Source organism: Sciurus vulgaris (assembly GCF_902686455.1).
Source record: "Sciurus vulgaris genome assembly, chromosome: 5".
NCBI lineage: Eukaryota > Metazoa > Chordata > Mammalia > Rodentia > Sciuridae > Sciurus > Sciurus vulgaris.
In genome coordinates this window covers 8,044,730-8,052,963 of record NC_136465.1, presented here as the reverse complement: position 1 = coordinate 8,052,963, position 8,234 = coordinate 8,044,730, and positions in this window count along the sequence as shown.

The window sequence follows — 8,234 nt, the reverse complement described above, 5'->3', positions numbered from 1 at the left end:
CAGCGGCAGATGCAGACACCAAGCACCAACTCCCGTCCAATTGTTTGGCCTAACAACTTAGTAAATGTGCTTGCCTAGCATGCATGAGGCCCTGGATTCGATCCCTAGCATCACACATGCACCCCTCTAGGATATTAAGGGTCCATGAACTGGGCAAGTCTGGGAGGCTCTGACCTAGTGGATAACTGCCAATGTTACTATTTGTATTGAAGAATCAGGTTGGGTTGTTACGGAAGTTGGGTGGTGGGGGGATCTGAGCGTAGCCCAAATGCCTCCTTTTAAAGCAGGGATACCAAGTCCCGGCTGAGGGGCACAGCGACTCTTGGCTCTGTACCTGGGGCCTGGCAGGTTTGGGGAGCCCCCTTCCCCACCCTTGGCTTTTGATCACGCCTCTCTGCTTCCTGTGTCTTATGTCAGGTGCACCCCCTCTGATCCCAGGGGTTGCAGGTGACACCACCCAGTCCCATGGCCTGAGGGAACCTTTCGGGGTGGCCCTGAGAGTCACCCGAGCACAGTGAGCACCTCTGTCTCCTGAATGGCACTTGGTGAATCCTGGAGCTGCTGGGCCCCATGGGGAGCCTACTACACCCCATCCCGCCCCATCCTGGTGGCAGATTGTCACCTCCAGGGCCCGTCATGCTGGAAGCACGGGTTTCCTTTTTTACACTGGTAGGCTTTTTAAAAGAAGAGTTTTAGATTCACAGAAAAATCGAGGCGATGCTAGAGGTGTTCCTGTGCCGCTCCTCCCGCTCCGTCATCACCGTCTGGGTTAGCGTGGTTCTCTTGGTCACAACCAAGGGGTCCAAAGCAACACGATGGGCACAGGGTCACTAACTAAAGCCCACTGTTCACTTGCATGGCATCAATTTTCACCTGATGTCCGCTTGCAAGTCCAGCATGCCATCTAGGTTCCCACATGTGGCCACGTGTCCTTGGTTCCTCTTGCTGTGACAGGTTTTCAGGTTTTTCAGGGCTCTGTGACCTCTACAAGTTTGCGTTTGCTGCTCAGGCACCGTGTACGATGCCCTCTTCTTCTTCTTCTCATGATTAGACTGGAGTCATGGGCTGAGCAGGAGACCACCAAGTCGAAGTGCTATTCTTGTCACATCCTATCACAGGCGCATGCCATCACAGGGATCTGGGGCCACCGTTGGTGTTGACCTTGACCTCCTGGTGGAGACCATGCACTGGGAGTGTCCACTGTGGAGCTGCCACTCTCCTCCCCCACCTGCCCTCTTTGGGAAGTTGCAGTGCGCAGCCCTCGCGAAGGCCTGGGCAGCCACGCTCCCGGGTGGAGGATGCACAAAGGTCATTGGGAAATTATTTCTGCAGGAAATTTGGCTCTTCTTTCCCGTTTGCTAGCCACACTCCTTTAGAAAGGGGGAGGCCACTAAAGTGCATCACGTGTGTCCTCTCCACAAGCTCGGCCTCCCTCTGAGGCGATGTCACACGGCCATCCTTCTCTGCCAGGTCTCCGGTACAGGGAGAGAATAGAGGGCAGGAAGAAGCTGCTGAGGAAGAACGTAGAAGGAACGCAATGGCAAGAACAGAGTCCTGGAGACGAGGGACTATTTGAAAGACTGGCAGAAGGAGAAGACATGGCGAAGGAGATGCAGAGGTGGCTGGGGAAAGCTACTGATCTGGAGCACGCGTTGACTTCTCTCTTCTCAGTAGTCCCGCACCGATCTGCAAGCTCTCAATGGTTAAATGACCAGCTCTCAAAATTCCTGAATATTTTACTGATAGAAGCCCATGGGTGCAGGGAAGGCTTCAAAAGTACTTAAGAGAGAAGTTCAGAGCCAGTGTGTCAGGAAGTCAGGAGAGAAAGCGTCAGGGAGGGAACGGCAGGCAGAGAGTGGGTGTGTGGGCAGAGAAGGGCCCGTGTGCATCCTGCCGGGCCTTCCCATCCCTCCAGGAGGGCAGAGCAGTGTCCCTCCCTTGGTGGCTCTCCAGGTGCTCTGCATCTAGAAAAGACAGCACATTCATCAGGGAATGAATACACTAGAGAGGCAGCATTTCTGCCCATCACAGACCCTGGGCGCTGACCCTCTGCCCACACTTGCAATGTCACCTCCTCCTAATCCATCTGTCAGCCCCCATTTGGATGCAAATGGGGAAAGCAGGAGACAGATGCTTGGACTGGACTCAGGAGTCCCAGCACATCCAGCAGGAGCTGTGTGATCCTGGGCCATACTGAACCCAGTGTCCTTAGATAAACATAGGTTGCATAACTCCACCTCTCCTCTTTCATGGACCTGAGAAGAACAAGTAGGACACCTGGAAAACTAGGAGGGAATAGCACTGCTGGTAATGGTACGGCATTCACGAGAAAGACGCGTGTGTATTGGACTTCTGTTTCAGCAAGACAATGCAAGCACAATCTGCTCTAGGACTTGCCATTGGGTGAATAGGAGAGCTACACACGTAAAGCTGTGTACAAGGTGGCACGTTAGTAAATACAGTTGCCACACAGAAATTAAGTGGCTAGAGAATGAAAAAGTCATGGCAGTTTGGTGAGGATTTGGTGATGTCCATTCATGCATCAAATACTTGCCAAGAGTCTAGCAAATACTGATGCTTCTCTGGGGGCAGAAGCCAACATGCCCTCAGAAGGCTGTACCTCCTCCTGGAGGTACAGACACAGTAAACCAACAGATATTGCCAAATACGACAGGTGGAGACAGCCCTGTGGGGAAGGGAGGAGACTGGGTCAGTTGATAGCCGTTCTTAGAGAAGAGTTCACTGAGAGGAAACAAGGGGCAGACTTTGCTGTACATGGGGAAAGAGCATTTGATGGTACCGGGTGTTTGCAAACAGAGCTTCACAGGGCTTTACAGAATGAACGGGCCTTCCTCAGGCAACCCCAGTGGGCTTTGGCGGTGGGGAACCCAGCCCTTGAGTCACTGAGGTGGATGGCCAGGGTGGGCCTGCAATTCCCAAATGTCGCCACCAGGTGGCAGAGAGACTCCAGGCAAAAGGTCTTCCAGGGGTCTGGGAAGAAAGCTCTTTGCTGGAATTCTGGGACAGGCCCCCGGATGCCAGGGTACTCAGAGAGTAGCAGACGCTGACTGGAAGGGTGAGAAGGGAGAAGAGATCCTGGGCCTGACAAATGGTTGGAGCTTTCCAGAAGCCACAGTACACCCCCAGTCAGCCCATGGATGCCACCTCTCCTTGGCATAAAGGCCAGAGCAGTGACAACTAATGGACACTCTTGAGGGAGGAGCTTGGTGCCATGGGGCTTGGCCTAGGTCCTGGGAGCTGGAAAGGCATTTCTTGGCACTGAGCTGGAGTCCCTGTAGGTTCTCCCCTGCCCTCCACCCTAGAGCCAGCAAGCGCAGCCCAGGGCTCGCCTCCCTGAGGTCACGCAGAGGTGCTGTTGGAGGAAGAGCCCCGGTGTGATGCAGAGAGGCACCTAGCAGCAGGCCTTTTCACCTCTAGGTCCCTTGAAGTCCCTGACACCAAGCCTGTACACCTCATGAGTGTGTCTCAGGTTAACAGAGGAGAAAGAGCACGGGCCAAGAGACAGCGAAAGCCCAGCGGAGCTCCCTCTCTGTGAACCCCCAGCTGCAGCTTTCCGACCTGCAAGACGGAGACCAAGACCTCTTCCTCACCCGGCTGCAGCGAGAGATGCTCGGGAAGCGCTGCTAACCCACGGGCATCTCAGAGGTCCTGATACTCATGGTACGACAGAGAATCGCTCAGTCAAACTCACCATAGCACCAGGCTGGGAAATAAGAAATCTACGCTCCTAATGAAGGCTAGGCATGGCAGAGCTACTTAGGGAATGGCGGACCTGGACAGGGGCAGCCTGTTCAGCCCTGGGTCCCCGCCCAGCCCCCGTTCCACACCACCTAGTGGCAGTTGCCTGCTGTATTTTAAACATCAAGGATATTCTGGGATATTGCGGGATATTCTGAGGTTTTTGTGTTGTTGCTGTATTGGGGATTGAACCCAGGGGGACTCTCCACTGATCTACACCCCAGCCCTTTTTATTGTTTATTATTCTGAGTCGGAGTCTCACTGGGTTGTCCAGGCTGGCCTCAAATTCATAATCCTCCTGCTTCAGCCTCCTGAGTCATTAGGATTACAGGCATGTGCCACCACCCCAGCCTGGGTCCTGGGACTTTGCTGGAACGTCAGATAGCTATGCAGGTTCCAAGACTCAAGGTTCCTGTTGGCCTTGTGAGAGGACGCTGGGGCCCAGGGACCCAACCCTGCCTCACCATTTCTAAACCAGGATTTCCTGAAGTTTTCACCTGCCCACATTCTCCTCACTGTCTGCCCCTGTGTGAAGACCGGGTGAGGACTGTGCTTTATCCAAGTTCCTGTCACCCTGGGCTGCATCACCTGGGTTGCTGCCTGGCCATTCTCTTCAGCTCTTCTATGTACACTTGTTCCCTTCTGTTTTCCATTTGGTACCTGTGTTGACCACAGAATCTACTTCCAAAGGGCGTGTGTGTGTGTGTGTGTGTGTGTGTGTGTATACATACCTGTGTGTGCAGAGCACTGTGTGTGGGGAAGGCCTGAGGGGCGGCGTTTGCTCAGTCGTCTTGTCTTCTACCACATTCAGATGACTCTCTATAAATTAGTTATTCCCACTAACACTTTTCCTGCTCCAGCAGCCAAAATGGGCCCTGCCTCCTTCCAGGGCTGCTTTGAAACACCTACCACGGCCACCTTCCTCTTTCAGAGCATGCACGGGAGCTCTCAAAGGCCCCCTTCCTTCTGGGAGGGCCGTGGAAGGATGTCCTTGAAAGCCATCTGTGCTCAACAAGCTGCAAAGGTCGCGCCTCACAGCTGAAGGTCGAAAGGCACAGGAAGCAATCCGGCACTCGGGGCTTCTGCCGGTGGCCTCGGGATGCCTTCTATCTTCTGAGGGGGACGAGTCCTTGGCTTGAAAATGCGTGCCCACCCACTCCTTCATCCACCCGTTGCTTTGGTGCCGGGTGACGCAGACAGGTGCACATGGTTGCTGTCTGGGGAGTTCCAGCCCAGTTGTGTCACCGGGTGACGGGTACAGTGCAGTCGGAGGCGTGAACCAAGGTCCATGTACCCTGGAGACGGCAGACAGGCTGCCCTGTGACTGTGTGTCAGCTGGGTCACCTTGCTCAGATTAGGGGTGCTCCACAGAGGGGCTTCATCTCCAGCCCCAGCCACACCCTCCAGTGTGCGAGGAGGAGGGCTGAAGGAAACAGCATCTCCTCACCCTGCACTGGCCCTGGACTCAGGCTCGGGTGAATCCCCACCCCGTCCTTTTAGGGGTAAGCAGAAGATCGCCTGTCCCACGCCCTGGGTCAGGCCCACACTGTCCTCCCTGTCGCCCCCTGCCTGACACTTGCTTTCCCTATTTGATGGGACTCAACATGCCATTTCCAAAAGCAGAACCCTGTGAAACTCAGCCTTCAACCACAGCTGTCCAAAGGGGCAGCTGAGTGACAGAACGTGGCACATTGGGATCACAGGGCACAGAGCCACCACAGGATGACGAGGGCTGCAGAAGGCAAGGGAAGACCCCAGGAAAGGGCCCAATTTCCCACCTGAGTGTGAGGTGCTAAGTCTTTTCATGGTTTGAAAGAGGAGCGCTGGGGGCCGCTGGGGGCCGCTGGGGGCCGCTGGCCACTGTGACTCCCTTGGGAAAAGGCTGGGGGCTCTGAGTTCAACAGGAGACTCAGTTCTAGCTGACTGACGCCCCCTGGAACTCGAAGAGAGAGCTCAGAGAACTCGTGGGAAGGTGACCAGGAAAGCTTCAGAGCCAAGACAAGCGTCAACAGGGAGAAGAGACAAGTTACAGAATGGGGGAAATATTTCTAATAAGGGGTTAATAGTCAGACTATTTAAGGAATTCAACAGGAAGAAAGAAAGAAAGAAAAAAAAAGACCCAAAGAGCCATTTCTCAAAAGAAGTCACTGGGATTGCTAAGAGTGCTGCCACCGGCCGGGAAATGCCAGTTCAAACCAGTGAACACCGCCTGCTCCTGTGGAGATGGCGAGGAGGCTCACTGTGGGCCGGCCCAGAGAACAGCCCTGGGCACTGTTGGGCGCTAGCGCAGCAGGAAGGGTCCCCACAATGGCAAGTAGAAACACATCCAAGTGGTTGGATTCCTGGGGGCCTGCCCCTGGCAGAATCAGGGCAAACCTCTGGCTCCTTCTGCCCAGCTGGACAGGACCTCACCACCCCAGCTTCCCTGCAGAATTACCAGGCAGGCTTCTGAAAATATCAATGCCCAGGCCCCCTCTGGGACAGTCCTAGGGGAACAGCTCTGTCAGATCCCTGGCGACCTTCACAGACCCTCTGGGGCTGCCCAGAAGCTTACACGGCTGGTCTGGGTCTGGGCAGAGCAGCCTGTGGCCCAGCAGAACGCAGGAGGAGCCACTGCAAGGCCACGCCCACCATCCTCCCTGTCTCCTGGGTCCATGTTCCACTCGGAGGAGAGACATAGAATCCAGAACCAGCCTCCTGCCGCCTGGAGCTGACCCCTCAGCAGCAGGGTGTCCCTCAGCCATACAGCCACGCTACTGTCTCCTTGGCCCCCTGGTGGTGCTCCTGGTATGTGGGAGGAGCTGGCATCTGGGCGTCTTCTCAGTCTCTAACGTGGCCGTGGTGTGGCAGCCTTGACTTTGTCTCAGTGTGTGCTTGACAAGCTTCTGATGCAACGGATGAAGACGAGAATGCTGCCTTTGGGGTCTGGGTTTGCACTTTTTATTTTGAAATCATTATAGCTCACCAAAACTGCAAAATGGCACTCAAGAGGGCTTGGGTAGCCTTCTGGCAGCTTCCCGCAGGGTGACATCGTGTGTAACTGCAGCACACCTCCAGAACCAAGGACGTGTTGGTACAGCAAACACTCTGGTGGGTGGGGGTGTGGGTGTGTGCAGCCTTGTGCAATTTTGTCACATGTGGCTTTGTGGGACCACGAGATACAAGATGCACAACTGTTCCCTCTCCCCAGGGATCCCTCCAGCTGCCCCTATTAGCCTCTAGTGCTTAACTGCCCCTAGTCCTCCATCACTGGAATTTTGATATTTCAAGAATGTTATAAAGTGGAGCCATGGAGTCCGAAATCTTTCCGAGGTTGACTCCTTTAACTCAGCGTAATTCCCTTGAGCTCTTCCCTAGTCATGCACGTATCAAAAATGCATGGATTCATCACTAACTGGTCCTCACTGGGTTGGGCAGCCATTGCTGCTTTACCATTCACCTCTCAAAGGATAACTGAGCTGTTTTGTTTGGGTCTATGACCAAAAAAGGGGCCATGAACATGCACGGGTAGGTTTTCACCTGAATATAACATTTTGGTCCCCCGGAATAAATGCTCCTGAGGGCAAAGCCTGGGTTGCATGGTAATTGCACGTGAAGTTTCATAGGAAGCTGCCAAGCCATTGCCAGAATGGCCATGCACCAGCGTCCTTACCCTCCTCATAACCCCCCTGTGCACCCAAGCTGAGCAGCGCTGCTCTGGAAGCCAGAAGGAGGTGTTCCTGGGTGCCGCGGGAACCTCAGCCCAGGGCGGGGGGCCTCACCTCATCCATGTGTGCCTTAAGGAGCTCGATTTTTCAAGGTCTTCCAGAATCATCCCCCAGGTGCTGAAGTAGAACTCCACCTCACCTTCCTGAAGGACTTGGTCGTCTGGGGTGTGAGCTCAGGGAACCAGGGCACTTGCCCTGGGGTCTGCCTGGGTTTCAGCTAGTGGTAGCAATGGGGCCAGAATCCAGCTGGCTGCAGTGTCAGGCTGAGTGAGGCAGCCAGGACAATTGTCCCCGTCAGACCATTCCCGACACTTGGGGACTGGTGGGTTTTTTACAGAAGGGAGCCCTCTCCTCCTCTCTGGGCCTCACCCTGGAGTGTTTTGAGGACTAAAATCCAGGCAGCTTCTTTCCCAGGGGTGGTCTCTCTGGACTCCTTCAGTGCACTGCAACAAGTGCACCAGGTCTGTACAGTCATGGAACAGCAGCCAGGAATAGAGGAGGCACCCAATGTCCCAGCTTTCCTGATCCCCTGATGGTGCTCCTGGCCCTGCACCTGCCTTCCAGAGCCATTGGCACCTGCCATTTCTGTTGCATTGGCCCAGGGTGTGGAACACCTGGTCAAGTGGGAGGTAAAAGGTAAAAGGTAAAATGGAGCCACGCCCAGCCCGCCCAGCCCTCCTCTCCTTTCAGCACCCAGAGCACCCTCCCCCAACACAGAGGAATGAGGAGATGCCCCAATCCTCCTACTGCCCCTGCCCGCCAGCCCCA